Raw genomic sequence first — 10,289 nt, 5'->3', positions numbered from 1 at the left:
GTAACGAGAGACTAAAACACGCTACAACATGGATGAATCCTAAAAACATTAAGTGATAGAAGCCAGACACAAAACGTCACATATTGTATGATTCCACTGATATATCCAGATTGGTCAAATCCACAGAGACAGAAGCAGACTGGCAGTTGCCAGAGGCTGGTGGACAGAAGGAAATCAGGAGTGGAAATGGAAAATGGAAACAGGGTTTCTTTGGAGGATGATAAAAACATTCAGGAATAAGATAGTGATGATAGTTATACAAATACACTTAAACCCACTGAATTGTACACTTTTATGCTGTGAATTTTATGGTAAATGAATTATACCTCAATTTTTACTGAAAAAGAGGCAGAGCAGAGATTTAACCTTATCTGATCCAAAACCTGGATTACTGCATTCTGAGCAGCCCACGTGGACATGAACCCAAACTCCACTTCGGTTTCTAAGAGCCCTCCTTCCTTCAGTCCCCACAGGCCAAGCTTCTCAGGTCAATGCCAGGCCGGACAGGGAAATGCTGAGTGCCTAAACTAAGGCAAAGGTTTGAAAACGCCAATAGTCTTTCATTTCCGCTAACCCCCCCTCTGCGCATGGGGCTGGCCTCCTCCCAGGCCTGGGACCCAGAGCACAGGGTAGAGGAGCTGCATTAATCGAAGCTTTATGGCATGTGGGAGCCAGTGGGGCTGAGGTATTATCAGTGGTCAGCATTAATCACAATTGCCCAAGTGAGGCCCATTTACCCATTAATACCAACGAGCCAGTTCCAGAAGGAAGGGGCAAGATGGCTGACATAAATGAATCTTCTGTTTATTCAACAACTACAGTGGCCCGAACACCCAGACTACATCTTCACTGATATAAAATATTTTGTATTTCTGCAAGTGTTCCCAATACTCACACACACACACACACACACACACACACACACACACATCTGAAGGAGACCCCAAGCAAAGAACATAGCCTGGCACAAAGGGCAGGGATTTTAAAGTTTGAGAACCCTGGGTTCAGATCTTGATTCTGACACTTAGGGGCAGAGTGACCTTAAGTGAGTCATGTCATGTCCCTAAGCCTTAGTTCCCTATCTGTCAAATGGAGCTAATACTTCTACCTCGTTCATGGTTATACCGAGAACTAGGAGATGCTAAATCTACATGTTCCAGCTTGCAATGGGCTCAGCTCATGGTAGGACTTGGTCATTTTACACATCATTTCCCCCAAGACACAGAAGTTTGGGGAGGGGACAGTGGCCATGTGACCAGATTCTCTAATTTCAGTGCATCTAGGATGCTTGTTTAAAATGCAAGAATCGGGGGCGCCTGGGTGGCGCAGTCGGTTAAGCGTCCGACTTCAGCCAGGTCACGATCTCACAGTCCGTGAGTTCGAGCCCCGCGTCAGGCTCTGGGCTGATGGCTCGGAGCCTGGAGCCTGTTTCCGATTCTGTGTCTCCCTCTCTCTCTGACCCTCCCCCGTTCATGCTCTGCCTCTCTCTGTCCCAAAAATAAATAAAAAACATTGAAAAAAAAAATAAATAAATAAATAAAAATAAAAATAAAATGCAAGAATCGGTGCCCCTGGGTGGCTCAGTCGGTTGAGCGTCTGACTTTGGCTCAGGTCATGATCTCACAGTCTGTGAGTTTGAGCCCTGCGACGGGCTCTGTGCTGACAGCTTAGAGCGTGGAGCCTGCTTCGGATTCTGCATCTCCCTCTCTCTCTGCCCCTCCCCCACTCATGCTCTGTCTCTCTGTCAAAACTAAATAAAACATTTAAAAAAAAATTTTTTTTTAATGCAAGAAACCCCAGGGGTGCCTGGGTGGCTCAACTGGTTAAGTGTCCGACTTCAGCTCAGGTCATGATCTTGCCATTCGTGAGTTCAAGCCCCACATTGGGCTCTGTGCTGACAGCTCAGATCCTGGAGCTTGCTTCAGATTCTGTGTCTCCAACTCTCTCTGCCCCTCCCCTGCTTACACTCTGTATCTCTCTCAAAAAATAAAAATAAAACATTAAAAAAAGGTTTTAACAGGGGCGTCTGGGTGGCTCAGTCAGTTGAGCATCCGACTTCGGCTCATGATCTCACAGTTGGTGACTTTGAGCCTCACATCAGGCTCTGTGCTAACAGCTCAGAGCCTGGAACTTGCTTTGGATTCTGTGTCTCCCTCTCTCTCTGCCCCTCCCCTGCTCACACCCTGTGTGTGTGTGTCTCTCTCTCTCAAAAATAAATATTTTAAAAAAGGACAAAAAGAAAAAAATGTTTTAACAAAATGCAAGTATCCCCAGCCCCAGGGTTTCTGACTAGGGAGCGGTGGGGCTGAAGGTGTTGCATCTTTTAATAACCAACTCAAGGTTATTAAAGGTTGTAACTTTCAGATAATGGAGGTATCTGGCTGGCTCAGTTGAAAGAACACGCAAACAACTCTTGATCTCAGGGTCAGGAGTTCAAGTCCCACCCACACTGGGCGTAAAGATGACTTAAATAAATAAACTTTTTTAAAAAGAGAAATAAGGGTGCCTGGCTGGCTCAGTTGAAAGCATGTTTGACTCTTGATCTTGGGGTCATGAGTTCGAGCCCACACTGAATGTAGAGATTATTATAAATAAATAAATTTTAAAAAAGAAATCAGGGGCGCCTGGGTGGCTCAGTCGGTTAAGCGTCTGACTTCGACTCAGGTCACGATCTTGCGGTCCGTGAGTTCGAGCCCCGTGTCGGGCTCTGGGGTGATGGCTCAGAGCCTGGAGCCTGCTTCCGATTCTGTGTCTCCCTCTCTCTCTGACCCTCCCCCGTTCATGCTCTGTCTCTCTCTGTCTCAAAAATAAATAAACTTAAAAAAAAAAATTAAAAAAAAAAAAATCAGATGCCATTTTGATTTCTAAAAAAAAAAAAAAAAACTTCCAGATAATGGTTCTCATCCGTGGTTACACACTGGAAAGGTTGGGCTTCTTTGTTTCAATGCCTGGATCCCACCCCTACAGATTTTGACGTGTTGGGACCCTTGTGTTACCGGGACATTGGTATTTTTTAAAGTTTCCAGATGATTCTAATATGCAGCCAGGGCTGAGAACCCCTGCCAGAAGCCAATGCTTCTCAGAGTGTGGTCCAGGGACGATAGCACCAGCAGCACTGGAAACTTTTTAAAAATGCAAATTCTCTATCTTTCCCCAGGCTACTGATTATGAAACTCTGGAAGTGGGACCCAGCACGCAGTGGTTTGATAACCCCGGGGGAGGGGGGGTGGGGGCGAGGGGGAGATTCTGATGCACACTCAGGTATAAGAACCCCCACTACAAGGCATGCTATCCCTTAAACTGCATGATGATAAGAATCACTTGAGGTGTGCTTATCACTCACACAGATTCTGAGAGGCTGGAATGGGGCCTGGGTATGTGCATTTTTTAATAAATACGCCCTTACTCTCCTGCTCAAACTACCAGAGGCTCTCAGGGAAATCCAAAATCCTCTCCTCACGCCGCCGCCCCTTCTGAGCCTCAGGCAAGTCAGGGCAACTCTGGTTTAAAGAAACAGCCACGTAGGTAACTAAAATCCCCCCACCCTCGCCCTCACGCCTATCAGCACCACATCTTCAGTCTCGTGGTTTACTTTAAACTGTTACAGAGGCTGCACCCGGTTTCTCTGAAGAGCTTCTCTGGCAAATGCCACAGCCGTCCCATCCCGGGGGGCACATTCGGGACCCCCAGCACACACCTGACCCCGAAGACAGCCCTGAGCACTATAAATACTACGTCTTCTCCATATACACACCTATGAGAAAGTTTACTTTATAAATTGGGCACACTGAGAGATTAACAAAACTATAATAAAATGGAACAATTATAACAATACCCTGTAACAAAAGTTGTGGGAATGAGGCCTCTCTCTCAATCCTCTACTCACCCTTCTCGTGACGACTTGAAGTGATGAAATGCTCGCGCGATGAGGCGAAGTGAGGTGAGTGACGCAGGCGCTGTGACGTAGGTGCCCTGACGTAAGTGCCGTGACGTAGCGCTAGGCGCCTATTGACCTTCTGCGGATTCGTCATAAGGAGGATCATCTGCTTCCCGACTGCCTTTGATCCCCGGGGAACTGAAACTGTGGAAAGCGAAGCCGCAGATAAGGGAAGAGGACTACAATAATTACTACTGCACCCAAACCACTATTATCTCTGCCTCCTGTTTATTTACAAATAACCTCAATCAGGGTATATTAAAATATATCTACATACTGCATCTACATATACACACCACATGCACATACATACACATATACAAATGACCGACCACTTCCTGGAAACCAGCTCTGCCCCTGTCCTACACACATTCACACCTCTGTCTACCCATCTGCATACTCAATTATCAGAAGCTTTGCTCTTTCCAGCCACCCTAGAGCTTGAGATCTTTGCTGAGATGCTGGAATCCACCATCAGTGGGGAACAGACATCTACGGTCTTCTACCCAACAGCAACCCCCTTTTTCCCTGCCAACAACTCCTCACTTTTGCACAGGGATCAAGTGGCCAAGCACTCAAGAAAGGTGCCCCATCTCCAGGAGATACTTCTAAGCTAAGGGGTCACACTTTCAGTCCCAGTAGCTCCCTTTTTTTTTTTTTTTTTTTTTTTTTTTAGTTTTAGTTTTAGTTTTATTTTTTTTGAGAGAGAAAGCACAAGTGCGAGCAGGGGAGAGGCAGAGTGAGAGGGAGAGAGAATCCCAAGCAGGGATTCTCAGGGCTCAAACTCACGAACCCACCGTGAGTTCATGACCTGAGCTGAAATCAAGAGATGGACACTTAAGTGACTCAGCCAGCCAGGGACTCCAGCTCCTTTTTTTTTTTTTTTTTTTTTTTTAACGTTTTTATTTTTGAGACAGAGAGAGACAAAGCATGAACGGGGGAGGGTCAGAGAGAGGGAGACACAGAATCCGAAACAGGCTCCAGGCTCCCAGCTGTCAGCACAGAGCCCGACGCGGGGCCTGAACCCACAGACCCCGAGATCATGACCCCAGCCGAAGTCGGCCGCTTAACCTACTGAGCCACCCAGGTGCCCCTCCAGGTCCTTTTTTATAATAAAAACGTTTGTAATCCCCCCATTACTCTTCCTAAAGGGAAATTCAACACACTGGTTTTTTTGTACATATTTTTTTTTTGTTAAATCGATGTAATGACCTGATTGTAATATAAAGAAAAAATAATAAAAGGATATGTATAATAGAAATAATAGGCATTTTAATATATAAATGTTTAGACACCATGACACAAAAAACATAAGAATGAAGCAGCCAGATACTTACAGCTAGACTTAACTAGAAAAGCAACAGCCATGTAAACACGCACAGGCATTGGACCCTGTTGATGGTCCCTTAAACACCACTAGCAGGTTGCCACCAGTGATGTGTGTCCCTGAAATAGACAAGGAACAACTCTTGTCAACATTCTCAACAAAACAAAGTTCAGACTTCCTTTGTTACAGTCTATAGCTGCATCCCTGGAAAAGTTGGTCTATATTAAAATCCTCAAAGCAAGTTGTGTTTATATGAAAGTGGAATTCGGTTCTTGGCTCAGATGATTATAATGAATGTCTAGTAGAGATAATCATCACTGGAGGAACTGACCTGTACATTGCAGGATATGTAACATTGACCGCCAACACTCTAAATGCCCCTGGCACCCTCTGATCGTTGTGACAACAAAAATGTCCTCATATATTTCCAAAGTCACCCTCTGTGATCGGTTCCATTCCTGTGGAAAACTGCAGGTTCAGACAAGGAGATGGCCCTCTTGCTCCCTTCCTCCCACCCTTTCTGTTTTGAAAGCTGTTGTATTAGGACATGATGCTTGGAGCTTTGGCAGTCATTTTGAGACTATGCAGTAAAGACTGAGACTTCACAGAGGTACCACCCTAGTGCCTAGCAATCATTGAGTCACTTCCCCAACTCTCTGCCTACCCACAGACTTCAATTATATAAATTAATCAAATGCCCTTATAGTTTAAGTCTTATTATTTGAATCTTTTTTCACTTGCAGTGGAACTTATGTTTACTGAGAGAGGTAGGACCAAAGGCACCAGTGTGGGTGGGTAGAACAAATTTAAAAGATCCAGGCCTCAGGGCGCCTGGGTGGCTCAGTCAGTTGAGCATCGACTTTGGCTCAGGTCATGATCTTGTAATCTGTGAGTTCAAGCCCCAAGCTGGGCTCTGCGCTGACAGCTCAGGGCCTGGAGCCTGCTTCAGATTCTTCAGATTCTGTCTCCCTCTCTCTCTGCCCCTCCCCAGCTTGCACTCTGTCTCTCTGTCTCTCAAAAATAATGATGATAATAATATTAATAATAATAATAATAATAATAATAAAGATCCAGGCCATAATATGATTTGATTCTTAGAGATTTAAATACTCTCAGCAAAAACAAACACATAAACAAACAAACAAAACTGATTCCTATTTATAAGATGAATAAGTTCCAGGGATGTAATGTACAGCATGGTGGCTATAATTACCTATATTGTATATTTGAAAGTTGCTAAGAAAGTAGATTTTCAAACTTCTCACCACACCAAAAAAAACTGTAATTATGTGAGGTGATTGACCTCATTATGGTCCAACCTTATTATATTATATGGACCAACCTTATTATGTAATCATTTTGTAATATATACATATAGCAAATCATTACATTGTATATCTTAAACTTGCAAAATGTTATATGTCAATTGTGTCTCAATAAATTTGTGGGTTGTAGGGGAATGTGTGGAGGGAGGAGTGTGGTGAGTTCCCCAAAATTTTTTTTAAAAGTTAAATCTTGAGAAATTCCTCTTGAGAAAAAAATTTGAATTTTGCTTTTTCTTTTTTTAATGTTTATTTATTTTTGAGAGAGAGAGACAGAGTGTGAGCGAGCAGGGGAGGGGCAGAGAGAGAGGGAGACACAGAATCCAAAGCAGGTCCAGGCTCTGAGCTGTCAGCACAGAGCCCAACTCAGGACTTGAACTCACGAGCTCACATAACCTGAGCTGAAGTCAGATGCTTAACTGACTGAGCCACCCAGGTAAACCTAGATTTTGGCTGTGGGAATAGATTCAACAAGACAGCAAATGTTGATAACCCTTGAAGCTGGGCAGTGAATATACTACCTACATATAGACTTTATATAATTGTGAAAATTATACTTTAAAAGTGGAAATAAATAAAAATTTTAAAGATTCATTGTTTATTTTTTTTATTTTATCTTATTTTTAATGTTTATCTATTGGGGGGGGGGGGGCAGAGAGAGAGGGAGACATAGAATCTGAAGCAGGCTCCAGGCTCTTAGTTGTCAGCACAGAGCCTGATGCAGGGCCCAAACCCATGAATCAAGAGATCATGACCTCAGCCAAAGTCAGACACTTAACTGACTGAGCCACTCAGGCGACCCAGTTCATTGTGTTTTTTGTTTTTTTTAATAAAAAATTTGGTTCACTTCTCTCCTGAAGCCAGGCTATAGTCTTATTTTGTTTTTTTTAGAAGAATTGGAGACTATCTAAGAGGGTGAATGGTCAGAATCTGTATTCCACAATGGGTCCCTGTAGTTTTTATCATCCCAGGGGTACAAATTAGGAAAGCTGAGAGACATTATAGCGCAGTGGCTGAGCCCAGTGTCTTTAACATCCTAAAGTTCAGGCTCTGCTATTTATCACTTGTGCCACCTTAAGCAAGTTACTAACCTCTCTCAGCCTTGACCCCTGCTGTAAAGTGGGTTTAGCAAGAATGCCCACCCCTTGGATGGTTGTGAGACACGAATGAAATAACAGACATACTTGAGAAACAGTAGCTGCTGTGGTTATTATTTTATCTTTATTTCTGGTCTAAAGCCTGGATTTTCAGCCTTCCCTTGCCCAACTAGGGAAATGACCAGGTGTTCCCAAACTTTTTATTTTTTTTTACATTTATTCATTTTTGAGAGAGAGAGACAGAGCACAAGCAGGGGAGGGGCAGAGAGAGAGGGAGACACAGAATCTGAAGCAGGCTCCAGGCTCTGAGCTGTCAGCACAGAGCCCTACGCGGGGCTCAAACTCAAAAACCACAAGATCATGACCTGAGCCAAAGTCGGCACTTAACCGACTGAGCCACCCAGATGCCCCTAAGGGTTTGCAAACTTTTACCTTGAGTATATTTCTGAGCCCCACCCTACCTCTATTCTGACCTTAGCTACTCTCCCCTCCCCATTCCAACCCAGTATTAATATATAATGCACAGTTTTAACATGCCAAGGACTGAGCTTGCTCTTTACTGAATTTAATCCATGATTTTATTAGACCCGTTTCACTGAGGAGGAAATTGATCCTTAGAGAGGTTAAGATCATACAGCTAGGAAATGGGCTCTGAGGCCAGGTGTACCTGATTCCCCAAAGGTACAGTCATTTTACAAGTTCTCATGGTGGCTCAGTCAGTTAAGAATTTAACTCTTGATTTTGGCTCAGGTCTTAACAGTTGGTGAGATCAAGTCCCACACAGGGCTCTGTGCTGACAGCATGGAGCCTCCTTGGGATTCTCTCTCTCCCTCTTTCTCTGCCCTCCCCTTGCTTGCTCAAGTTCTACATCTCAAAATAAATAATTTTTTAAAGTGCACCCCGGGGTCCGTGGGTGGCTCAGTCAGTTAAGTGTCCAACTTGGGCTCAGGTCATGATCTCCCAGTTCATGGGTTCAAGTCCTGCATCAGGCTCTGTGCTGACAGCTGGGAGCCTGGAGCCTCCTTCAGATTCTGTGCGTGTGTGTGTATGTGTGTGTGTGTGTGTCTGCCCCTCCCCTGCTCACACTCTCTCTCTATCAAAAATAAATAAACATTATAAAAAGTTTTCCCAACACAGGTATTGAAGGGTCAAAATAAGATATCACCCCCAAGACTAGTCCACATTTGATCTCTACACACAGGTACCGCCTCATTATTTATTCCCATTTTACAGATAGGAAAACTAAGTCCCAAGGTCTACCCCAGCAGCAAAGACCACCTTTCTGACTCCACCACTAACTCAATCTGTGTCCCAAGCCTGGGGAAGAAGGTGGGGTGGCACAGTGGGCCAGAACTGGTCCAGAGATCAGAAAGTACAGTTCTGGCATGACTCAGCTGTGTGATGTTGAATTGCTCACTTCCCCTCTCTGAGCCCCTAGTTCCTCATCCCAGTCGCAAACTCTCCATCTGTGATCATCTCATCAGCCCCTGGTGGGAAACCCCCACTCTAACAGTCTGAGTCCCGGTTCCCCATTCCTCACCCTCACCTTCAGAGAGTGGAGACACAAAGGGCTATAAAACACAAAGAAGTCTGCTCTTTGGAGCGAAAAGTTGCTGTCCTTTCAAGGACAAAGAGAAACGGACCTGCCATTAACCGCTTACTGAACTCGCCCGAGCTGGGTGAGGAGTCATGACTGCGGGAGGCACTGCCACCCTGTGGCCACTGGGCTCCACAGCAGGCCACCTCCAGGGGCTTGCAAGGGTAAGTCCGCCATCAGCTCAGAGGCTGTGACATTCAAAAGGAGGGGAGGAAGGCACAGTTGGGCTTTGGTGGGTGTCAAAAACCAACGAGCCCTAGGGGAGAGAGAGGGCAACATGGCAACTGGGAAGCACAAAGGCTGTTCCCTCACTTGGAATGCTTTTCCCCAGATACGGACATTGCTCCCTGTCTCAGCTCTCCAAGCCTGGCTCAGGTGTGCCCTTCTCTTACCTTCCTATTTAAAATACAATCTTGGAGCGCCTGGGTGGCTCAGTCCATTAAGCGTCCAACTTCAGCTCAGGTCATGATCTCATGGTTCATGAGTTCAAGCCCCACATTGGGCTCTGTGCTGATGGCTCAGAGCCTCCGGCCTGCTTCAGATTCTGTGGCTTCCCCTTTCTCCACCCCTTCCCTGCTCACAGTCATGCTCTCTCTCTCTTTCTCTCTCTCTCAAAAATAAATAAACATTTAAAAAAAATTTTAATACAATGCAGGGGCACCAGAGTGGCTCAGTCAGTTAAACACCTGACTCTTGATTTCCACTCAGGTCATGATCTCATTATTCATGAGATCAAGCCCCATGTGGGGCTCTGCACTGACAGCAGATCCTGCTTGGGATTCTCCCTCTCCCTCTCTCTCAAAATAAATAAACAAAATGTAATACCTGCAACTCCATCCCCTTGTACTCCATATTTTCCCCAAAGTACTCTTCTCTATCTGAAGGTCTACATGTCTTACTACCTTAGTATCTTAGACCATTGCCTCTCCCCTGACTACAATGTTAGTTTTGTTTTTTTAATGTTTATTATTGAGAGAGAGAGAGAGAAGGAGAGAGAGACAGCATGAGT

The sequence above is a fragment of the Panthera uncia genome, chromosome E3 (assembly GCF_023721935.1).
Source record: "Panthera uncia isolate 11264 chromosome E3, Puncia_PCG_1.0, whole genome shotgun sequence".
NCBI lineage: Eukaryota > Metazoa > Chordata > Mammalia > Carnivora > Felidae > Panthera > Panthera uncia.
This window is presented reverse-complemented; position numbering follows the sequence as displayed.